General features: G+C 36.7%; 1 pseudogene; it reads right to left on the bottom strand.

Moving 5' to 3' along the window:
* Window positions 1-777: 777 nt before the first annotated feature.
* On the bottom strand, window positions 778-1,368 carry LOC114031819 (annotated as a pseudogene).
* Between the last annotated feature and the right edge of the window lie 10,646 nt (window positions 1,369-12,014).

Consider the following 12,014-nt stretch of genomic DNA (forward strand, 5'->3'; position numbering starts at 1 on the left):
TTCAGTCATGTCTCATGCTCATGACCCCATTTGGGGTCTTGGCAAAGATACTGGAGTGGTTTGTCATTTCTTTCTCTAGCTCATTTTACAGATGAGGAAACTGAGGCAAACAGGGTTTTAAGTGACATGCCCAGGGTCACACAGTGAATAAGATTCTAAGGCCGGATTTGGACTCGGGAAGATGAGTCTTTCTGACTCCAGGCCTGGCATTCTATCCATTGTGCCACCTAGCATCAGAGGCAGAGTTTTAATTCAGGACCTCTGATTCTTTAGCCAGTGCTCTTCATTTTTCCCTTAAGAAAAGGTTTCTTAGAAAAGTTCCAAATTAATACATAAGAAATCGCACAAACACACACACATATACACACACACATATGTAGTCTCCATGGTGAATCAGTGTTATGTTCATTAGTATACAATGTAACAGCTTATTAAAATTTTTGGGTAAAATTTTGGATAAAGTAATTTTTGGACAAAAAACTAAGACTAGTATTTGTACAAAAGTTACAAAAGCAGTAAACTCAGTTTCCAGTGTTACTTTTTCCTTGGAATACTAGGCCTCTTTACCTGAAAAGGGATCTTATGTTTGGGATCCTCTCTTTTATACAGGTAGTTCCTGGCCCCATTTTAGGGGTCTGATCGTGATTCCCTCTCACCTGAGGCAAAAAGGGTTAAGTGATTTGTCCCAGGTCACACAACTTGTAAGTGTCTGAGGCCAGATTTGAACTCAGAAATAGTCTTCCTGACTCCAATCCCAGTACTCTATGCACTGCACCATCAAGCTGTCCTACGCAGAAGACCAAATAGTTCATCCATCAGCTACCCATTCATTTTCTCTAGTTGCTCTCCGATGTGGTGCAGTTGCAAAACCAATCAGCTCACCTCTTCCTTTTTGTTTTGGTCTTCTAGGCTCTGCCAGTCAAAAACTGGAAGTCATACATAGGGATTACCAATGCCCTCACAGGGATGTTGTTCATTCTCGGGTAGTCAACATTAAAATTGGAGGTGATGTAGTAGGCCTACAGCGATTGATCTGGCAGTTTCTCATATGCTCAGGACTCAAGCTCTAACTGACTAGAGAGATCGCACTGGAAGACATTCTGGACTAGTGTCCTTGTTCTGTGCCTGAATGACGGTGTAGTAAATGTATCCGGCTTCCTTGATGAACATGCAGTCTTTTAGCCATTGGTCCACAACCACATTGGCCACTTTCTCCAAATCTATAGCACCTGGTTCTTTGAGGAAAGTCTTCAATTGTGTCTGTATCTCAACATCGAAAGATTGGATTTCATATATCTCTTTTCCTAGCCTACCCCCACACAGGAGTTGAAGGACAGAGTAAGCAGCAGTAGCTTTCTGGGTCAACATGTCCCTATCAGCAAGATGAGATCACCAGTGTTCTTTCCACATTATTATGACCCCTCAAGCCTAAGTTATTATTTTTTTTCATCTGTGTAGAAAGTTGAACTAAATGATATCGATGGATTTTTTTATCTCTTAAGTAAAGATCTGTAACTCTGAGGATATGCCTGAGCTTTCTATATTGAAAAAAATGACCACTACACAACATGGTAAAACTGGAGAAAACAACTGATAGTGTTAATAACAATGCATGGATGCTGAAAAATCAAGGGGGATGATTGTGTGTGTGTGTGTTTTGTGTGTGTGTGTGTGTGTGACTATACCAATTGTTATTCTCTGGGAATGGGTAACACTCTTTAGATTGTCAGCAAATTCTATGATCAGGGATAGGTACAGTTGCTGAGTAGGATGATTGCAGTCTAATTTTTAATTCTAATTACTCCCGTGAGCCTTTGAAGTGTTTCCTACAGCTATATGCTCAAATCTGGTCAATTCTTGCCTGAGCATTCTAAGGAGAAATATCATCTCAGAATACTGACTCTAATCAAACAAATAAAAAATTAATATTTTAGAAAGCAGACACAGAAATATATACAATCTGTTTCTCCCCACTGAGCACAAGAGGGTATCTCCTGAGAAAACTGGGTGACAAAGAAAATCTCATACCATCCTTTCATTATTATTAATGACTTAATTTGATATTAATAATAACCTTTTATATCCCTTTATACTCTTCAAAATGAATCATAAGCAGTTCCCTATCCCCATAATTTATATCACTAAGTTCATAATACTAAAATGCAACTTTTGATGTCTTATTTTATTATGATTCTATATGTATATAGCTACATATGTATGTGTGTGGACACACACATAAAAATTCCCTATTAGACTGTAAGCTCCTTAAGGACACATTATGTCTCACACTCTTATCTCAGATCCTTCAAATAGTATGGTACAGCTGTATTCTTGTTCATTATAAGTGTTCAATAACTATTTACTGAATGAATGAACACTGTGAGGTAGATATTTCAATTTGCTGAATAAGTAAAATTTTCCTTCCTTCAAATCTAACTATGTAGTCAAAAAGCAACTGTCATAACAATTTCTGGGGTTAAGTCCTGCTTCATACCTTCTCAGTTATCCAAATAAGACAGACAACATTGGGTAAAATTTTTCCCTCCTACATTCTCAGCACTTAAGTCAAAAAATATTCCCACCCCTGAAATTGCCTTTCAATTCTTGACTATTCTACACATCATCATGCATTTAAATACAAATCTACTGACACCTTCATATATACACACAAATAACTCATTTTAAGTTTTACAGAGCTCTTTCCCTAAGTCAATCCTATAAGGTGGGCAGTGTGAGTTTCATTGTCTCTATTTTATAGATAAGCATTCTGTAGTTCAAAGGAGTGACAGAGTTCCACAAAATTTTGCAGCTAGTAAATGCAGAATTTAAGTTAATCTATTCTGGGTCAATTCTAACTTAAGCGAGTCAAATGATTCAGGATCAGGATGAGAATGCCATGAAATATGCATGGACTACAAAGAACCAATAAAAAACAATTTTACTTAAGATTAAGAAAGATAAATTAAGATGAACATTACTTTCTCTTCCATCTTCATATCCACCTTAGCAATTGCTATATTTGGTCAGGAATGGGCCCCAATAGGATACAGGGAATTCTACTAAGCCAACTAACTCCAAATAGGCTAGGACCTTTTGTGACTCAGACTATAAGGAAGCCAGTCCACTGGTAATCGTGAAAATGGTCTCTGTACCCCCTCACAGCAAAATCAGCCCTACCTACATAAAATAGGTTCAACTCCTACCATGTCATCTCTACTGCCAAGTCCAATATGCTTTCTATCACATTGCCTATAAAAGACACATACCAATGTATATTATCAAACGAGATGTTATGTTTTTTAACCAGTGAAGTATTATACACAAATCATCTATAATGGCAACACTTGAGGTGATAATGATGTAACCAGATAACACAGATAATTATATAATATATAATTACAATTATATAAATTATAATACAATTTATAAAATCATAAATTTATGGCATCAATTTTTAAATCAGTCATTTAACTTGGTTCACGTTTATTTCATCACTACAGATAGTATCCATAATCTTGATAAAACCACTTAATAACATTTTTGTTATTGTTGTTGATCAGTTGTTTCAGTCACGTCCAATTTTTTGTGACCCCATTTGGGTTTTTCTTGACAAAGATGCTGGAGTGGTTTGTCATTTTCTTCTCTGACTCATTTTATAGGATAGGCCTAGGGTCATATAGCTAGTAAGTGTCTGAGGCCAGATTTGAACTCAGGAAGATGAGTCTTTCTGACTCCAGGCCTGGTGCTATATCCACTGTACCATCTAGCTGCCCTGATAAGTACTCAATCTCTCTAACTTCTCAGTTCCTCAACTTACTAATTTCCCATGACCATGATGACCATGCAGACATGATCATACCCTTGATCTTGACATCACCAACAAGTGTTCCACATCCATGTTCGTGAATTTAAAATTATTTTGTTATCATAATTTGTTATCATTACATTTCTTCCTTTTGTCTTGCAACAACAAACCCTATTCTTTGTACTCACCCACAACCATCAGTCCCTCAAATCTTCAGTTCTTTCCCAGAACATCACCCCTGCACTGGCTACATTCTTTTCCCTCTCCTACTTTCACCCTTGGTAAATTAATTCAGTTCTATACTACGCTCTTCTCTTGATTCTCTTGCCCTGTTATCTTACTGAAGATTTTTCGCTACAAAACTCCTAACTTAGGTTACTGCCACCACCCACTGCCTTTACTTATACTTATACTGCTTAAAGAAGCTGGAGAAAATCACAAAACCATGTGATCCACTTCAAGTATGTGTTACATATTCTCAACTGGGCCATCACTGTAGCAAGGTCATCTTTTTATACTTCCCCAATTGACTCACTATCCTAGTCACTAAAGTATCTTTCACAAACTATTTCATCCTTCCTCAAACCTACCACAGCCCTCTCTCCCCTCAACCTCTCAGCTAAGAAATCTGCCTCCTATTTCACTGAAAAAATTGAAGCTACTCACCAAGAGCTCCTTATTCTCCCTTCCTTGCTTCTTCTGTGATCTCTTCCTTCACTCATTTCTCGTGAAGAAGTGGCTCCTCTCTTTGTTAAGGCAAATCCCTCTACATGTACAAGTTATCTGATTCCATTCTTTCTTCTTCAACAGATTGTACCCTTTATTGTCCCCTTATTCTCTCACTAATCTTTAATCTGTCCCTGCCTGCTGGCTGTCTCCTGAATTCTCAAAAATCCTCATTTGACCTTTCCATCCTTGCTAGCCATCATCATACATCTCTCCCCACTTTTGTGACTGAATGAGTTAAGAAGGTCTTCTGTTAACAGTGGCCTTCACTTACTTTCCTCTCACTCTCTTAATTCTTATCATTCTGACTTCCAGCCTTATCATTCAACCAAAACTGCTCTCTCCAAAGTTATTATCTCTTATTTATGAAATCTACTGGTCTGTTCTCAATTATCATATTTCTTGACCTCTCTGTAGCTTTTGACACTGATAATCACACTCTTCTTGATACTCTTTTCTCTCTAGGTCAGGGGTGGGGAACCTGCGGCCTCAAGGCCACCAGTGGCCATCTAAGTCTTTCAGTGTCGCCTTTTGACCAAGTCCCAATTTTACAGAACAAATCCTTCTATTTGTTCTGTGAAGTTTGGATTCAATCAAAGGGCCACACTTGAGGACCTAGATGACCACATGTGGTCTTGAGGCCACAGGAGCCCCCTCCATCCAAGAAGTTCCAGGTTTTCCTGACACCTCTCTCTCCTAATTTTCCTCCTACTTATCTGAGTACTCCTTCTCTGTCGTCTTTATTTTATCTTTATCTATGTGACAACCACTAACCACAGAGGTCCCCCAAGACTCTACTCTGGACTGCCTTCTCTTTTCAATCCATAATATTTACTTGGTGATCTTATCAGCTCTCATGGCTTTATTTAGAATCTCTTATATAAATGAATCTCAAATCTACTTGTCCAGCCCTAATCTCTCTCTTCCTTCAGTTTCACATCTCCAACTGCTTACTAGACATCTCAAACTGGATGTTCCATAGATATCTCAAACTAAAAATGTCCCAAAATGAACTCATTATCTTTCCCCAAAAAACCTTCCCTCTTCCAAACTTCCCTATTGCTGTTGAGGTTACCATTATCTTGCCAGTTATCCAGGTCTGCAAACCTCACAAACCTTAATATCTTCCCTGGCTTCCTTCAAGTCCCAGCTACCTTCTAAAGGCAGCATTTCCCAATCCTTCTTATTCTAGTATCTTCCCTCCATTAATTACTTCCAATTTATCCTTGTCTCAGACTCCATTAGACTGTGTGCTCCCTGAAGTCTTTTGTCTTTCTCTGTATCCCCAGCATTTAGTACAGTGCCTTGTACATATTAGTCACTAATAAATACTTAGATGACTAACTAATTCTCACTCTCTCTCTTACCACATCCAATCAGTTGTTAAGTCCTATCATTTTCTACTTCCATAATATCGGTCATATATGCCTCCTTATCTCTTGACATTGCCAGCACTCTGGTACAGGCCCTAATTCCCTCACACCTAGTAAACTGTAATAGCCTGCTAGTTGGTCTCCCTGTCTCAACTCTCCCCCCAATCCAGTCCATTCTCATTCAGCTGTTAAACTGATCTTCCTAAAGTATAAGTCGAACCTGTCACCCCTCTACCCAATAAATTCATAGTGGCTCCCTATTAGCTCCAGGGTGAAAAATAAAATCCTCTGTTTGGCTTTTAAAGCCCTTCATAACCTGGTCCCTTACCACCTTTCAAGTTTCTTATACCTTATCTCCATACCCATACTCTGTGATACAGTGACATTGGCCTCCTTGTTGTTCTTCAAATATGACACTCCATCTCTGGATTCCAAGTACTCTCATTGGCCTTAAACCTAGAATTCTTTGAGTTGAGATTTGTGAACTGTAGTGCTCATGTTCATTAATGTTATTTTTAAAATGAACCCAAAGTAATATGATTAAAAGGAAAGATAACACTAACGTTTCAAGAACAAAGTCTGCCTACATATTAAGTTCTTAACCAAAAAGGAAATGTTTAGCTAATCTAGAAAATGGCATTATTAATTTCCTCTAAACCGATACTGTATGAACAAAGACATAGATAGTTTAAACTATAAAAACAAATTAATGGAATTCAAGAGAAAATATTAAAGTTAAAATGTAAAGAAAGTTATTTAAAACTTGAGTAAACAGAAAAAGAATATATCACAACCATATTGAAAGATTGGAAATAATAACACACATACAAATGTATAAGTGAATACCAACAAACAAAAAAAACCACCTTGACTTTGACTTAAGTCTATTCCTAACCATATGTGTATGAGTTTGCACATGTATAAATATACATACAAAATGTGTATGCACACGTAATATATATGTATTATACAACTGAGAGACAGAGAGATGATATACACAGAGACAGCATATGCCAGGGTTTTTTTTTATTATTTGTTTGTTTTTAACTGGCATTTAGTCCACATTATAATAAAAGAACATTAGTGTGATATGCCAAGAGAATTCGACAAGCCGTGACAAGAAATTTCCCAGGCTAGGGTCACGCAGCCAAACCAAAATTGAAAGGACTTCTATTGCAATAAAAAAAAGGAAAGGAACAGAATATTTATATAATGCCTCCTAAGTGCCAGGCATTGTACTAAACACTTCACAAATATTTTCTCACTGGATCCTCACAACAACCCTGAGAGTAAGTGTTGTTATTACTCTCATTTTACAGTTAAAGAAGGTGAGGTTAACAGACGTTAAGTGACTTGCCTAGGGTCATAGTGCTAGTAAGTGTCTGAAGTTGGATTTGAATTCAAGTATTCCTGACTGGAAACCTAGAGTTCTATACACTGCACCACTTACCTGTCGCTAAGACATTTATTTGTCCAAAGATTTTTAGAAGCTGTCTGCTATTCAAGCCCACTTTGCCCACAAAGTTTTAATGAGTTTAACTGGTGCTGTCTCTTGTATACACACACACACACATCCAGTGACTGCATGTTTTTCTATTAGCTGACACATTTTCATATGTGTATGTATGTTCAGTTGTTACAAACGCAAATTACACCTCTAACCAATAGACTTCAATGACTCCCTCTTTATTACCTCTAGGACCCTTTGTTTGACATTTAGAGTCCTTCACCCTTTTCTATTTTTTCCAGTCTTTTTGCATATTACATACTTCTCTCTGTGTACTTTACATTCAAGCACCACCAGCTTCCTTGCTGTTTCTAATCCATGATGTTCAATCCCCTGTTCATGTGCCTTTGCACAGGCTTTCCCCAATTCCTGTAATGCTTCCGCCTCCTATCCTCTGACTTTCATTGCTTCTAGGTTCCCTTTAGTCTCATCCCCGGTGCCACCTCTTGCAGGAAGCCTTTTCTACTTTCCTCAATAGCTAATTCTGAATGGTTTACCATTTTCTTCTCTAACTCACTTTACAAATGAGGAAACTGAGGCAAACAGGGTCACATAGCTACTAAGTACGTAAGGCCAATTTTGAACTCAGATTTTCCTGACTTCAGGACCAGTACTGTATCTACTGAGCCACCTAGCTGCCTTTGGAAATAACCAGGCATTCATAATATATATTTATGCGTGTGTGTGTGTGTGTGTGTGTGTGTGTATATATCACAGAGGAAGGCCCTAGTAGGTGTGGGTCTGGAAAAGGCCTCCTGCAGAAGGCAGGATTTGAGCAGATCCTTGAAGCAAGGAGAGTTAAGGAAGAACACTGAAGGCATGGAGAGTATCCAAAGCAAAAGTAGGGAGCCCTGGGAGGGAGCATTGTTTGACTGGAACAGAAAACCAGCCAGTATAAGAAAAAAAGAAAGGTATGAAAGGGTCATATTATGAAACCCTTTAAATACCAAGGAGTACACTTTATATTTGATCCTGAATGTAATTAGTAGCCACTGGAGTTTATTGAGTAGAGGGATAGTATGGTCAGACCTGAGCTTTAAAAAAAAAAATCACTTTGGCAGCTGAGTGAAAAATTGATTGGAGAGGAGAGAAACTTAAGGTAGAAAGACTAATTAGGAGGCTATTGCAATGGTCCAAGAGAGAAAATAAAAGGGAATATTGAAGCATTTTTTTAATGAACAGAGAGAACAAAAGGAAGAATCAGAGAAAAACAAGGCAGCTTTGAAAGTTATGTGTTGAATTTGTTACATAGTTAAAAAGAAAGCAAGCTGCCCATGACAGACACTTGTAATTTTATGGACAATCTTCTTATTCTGTTCTACTATGTATATAGAAATGCTCCTTTTAATTCATGTTTGGTAAATTTCAATTCTTTTTTTAAAAAAAATATTTTCCAGGTGAGTGATGATGGAGGCCTAGACTTCAGGAAGGTTTATGGCTGTGTGAGTGAAGAAAAAGATATATGTGAGAGGTTGTGGCAGTATAAACAGCAAAATTTGGGAACTGGAAATAAATTAAACTGATTGCAAATCCCAGGTAGGGAATGACTAAATAAATGTAAAAGAAAAGCCTAAGAAAGTAGTGTCTTAAGTACTGATGATGCCCAGGTAGTGTTGCTTGGCACTTGTCTTGGTCTCCCCTGGAAGCTGCATATTCTTACTGATCGCCTAAACACTCTGGGGTCACAGAACAAACGTACATCGATTACACCTTCCATAGGCAAGAGTGAAACAATGACTTTCCATCCCCACATAAGCAAGTACTGCAAGAACCAGCAGATGGCTCCCATTCATTTGCTATTTATCACTTCTGCCAATCACGCCATCTCAACTCACTGATTATTTTCTGGTGCTTCGTGCAAAGAGAGCTTGCCATGACCAAATCACCTAAAAAAAAAAAATCTTTCCCCTGAAGCTATGGGTCATCTTTCCCTTTTTTTTTTTTTTAAGCAAGGCTATTGGGGTTAAGTGACTTGCCCAGAGTCACACAGCTAGTTAAGTATTATGTGTCTGAGGTTGGATTTGAACTCAGGTCCTACTGACTCCAGGGCCTGTACTCTATCCACTGCACCACTTAGCTGCCCCGATCTTTCCCTTTCTCTATTGAGATTAGAGGTGTGTGTGACCTAATCCTAGGCAGTTGCCAGAAATCAAGAGAGATGTCTTGACCCTCTGTCCTCAAGGAAGAACACAGCCCTATTGTGGGCCTTGCTGGTCTACTTGTGCTGTCAAGTGTGGTAGATTGGGGGCATGATTTGTGTTGGTAGAGCCATTAACAAACAGATATACTTCTCTCTTCCTTGCTCTCAACATCCAAACCATTTGGCAAGTTTTGCTGATTCTACTTCCCCAAAATATCTTGAAAATGTTCTCTTTTATCCACTCAAGTGGTCACTCTGTTAGTTCAGGTCCTTATCACTTCTCCTGGAGACACAATAGCTTCTTTATCAGTTTCTATAAGTCTAGTTTCTTTGATTTTCTTCTGCACTACTGCTTAAATAATCTTCCTAAGGCCTAATCCTGACCATGTTAACACTCTCCTCAGAAATCTTCACAGGTCCTACATTGCCTATAGAAAAAATGTAAACTTTTGATTTTATTATTTAAAGCCTTTCTCCACTCTACTTTTCCAGATTTATTTCATATTACTCTCCACACACTTTAGATTCCAGACAAAAGGCCCTATAACTCTCTATTCCCTCTTTTGTCTCTGTTATTTTACAGTTTGTCCCTCATACCTCTATCTTTTTGAATACTTAACTTTATTCAAATCCAAGCTCCTGTCAACTCCTACAGGAAACAGTTTTTAGTATTTTTTCCTTATTTAAATTATCTTGGATTCACTTAGCTATTTACATGTAGTTTCCTATGAGCGAATGAATGCAAGCTATTTGACGGTAGGAGCTTTTTTTTTTTTTAATTTCTTTATATCAACAATGCCTAGCACCCATGGCAACTGCTTAATGAATATTTGCTTAAATTAATTGAGTTGAATATGATGAGCTTTGGCTTTTGGCATTTAGATTGAGACAATTTTCTGGGACCCTTCTCATTTAAGAACAGAGAAAAAAAAATAAAAATCAACTATTAGTGACTAATTTTTTTTATTTTAAAACAATTAAAATGAAAATTACTTTTAAATATGTAACATAGTCAAAACTCAGATACATATTAACTAGTAATTTACATATCAAATTAGCAGACCAAATTTTTCCAAAAATCCTCTTTTAAAATGAGTTAAAAATAGTCATTATTTAACAATCTACTTTATTTTAGCTGTACTTAAGAATAGACCTTCTGCCACACTTGTTATATACAAGTGAATAACTTTTAAATGAGCTTTTTTTATATGAGCATGTTCATGTCATTTAACACTTTTCTATGCTTTAGATTATACTGATAGCCTAATAATACTCATGAGGGCAGAGGTATCAGTTAAATAAATAAAGATTTGAATTAAGAACAAAGGCTTCAGCATATTACAAATTTCTAACTTTCTAGAACATGATTATTAAGCAGATACTTTCAAAAGAGAGAGAGGAAAAAAAAGGAATTATCAGTAGGTAACATTGGTCCCCATTCCAAAATCATTTTTTTCTTCAGCTAGAATTACTAGACAATTAAAGGAAGAAAATATTCAAGACATACTCTATCTTTATTTCTTCAATTTGTGACAAAATCTCTCATGCAAAATAGTATGGAAGTAAATAATGCTCATGGAAAAGAACACTGGAATAAAGGTTTGAAGACAGGCATTTCAAGCTGGCCAGTGCTGCATAGTAACTGTGAAAAAATGACAAATCATTTTACCTCTGACTGCCTCAGTTTCCTGACTTTTAAAATAAGAGTTCTTTATCCTGTCTTGCATATGTCAAAAGGGTTTTTGTGAGACCTAAGTGAGATAACGAACACAGAAGTGCTTTCTAAAATGGCTAACCAATAACAGATGCTTAATAAATGTTTTTGACTATGTTTCTATATTTGTTGACCAGATGGAGAACTCTAAGTAGGTAATATTGGACAGAGGAATTTATAGCCAGTTGAAAAACCTCACCCAAAGAATAAAAATCTTTCTAAATTTGAAAGGAATTCTCCAACAATATAGCACAAAACTCTGCTATTGGTCCTGTCCTATTTCTGTTAACAATTCAGATCAAGATATATAAGTCCTGCTTATCAAATTTTCAAATATCCCTAAGCTAAGATGGATGGCTCAACAGGTAGCTAAATATTATTCAAAAGCTCTACATGCTGGAAAATGTTTATTCATTTATTTAAAAAATATTTATCAAATTGTCAAAATATCCAAGGCACTTTATCATCTTGGCCCTAAACAAGATTAAAGTTAGTGGGAATAAACTCAAAAGGCCCTGCATTCAGTTATTGTTGGGTTTTTTTAATCAGTTAAGACATAACTAAGCAATTAATATACAGAAAATTTGGAATTTTAATTAACTAAAGAGTCCATATAAGCCAACATTGTAACATTGCTATAAAATAAGCTAAGGCAATATTAAGGTGTATTTTAAAAACATAAATATACAAGTCAAGGGAAACAATTGCTCCCTTTTATTCTGAGTTGATTAATTCATATTTAGAATTTT

This window comes from Vombatus ursinus, unplaced genomic scaffold (genome assembly GCF_900497805.2).
Source record: "Vombatus ursinus unplaced genomic scaffold, bare-nosed wombat genome assembly UNPS02015255.1, whole genome shotgun sequence".
In the NCBI taxonomy this organism is placed as follows: Eukaryota; Metazoa; Chordata; class Mammalia; order Diprotodontia; family Vombatidae; genus Vombatus; species Vombatus ursinus.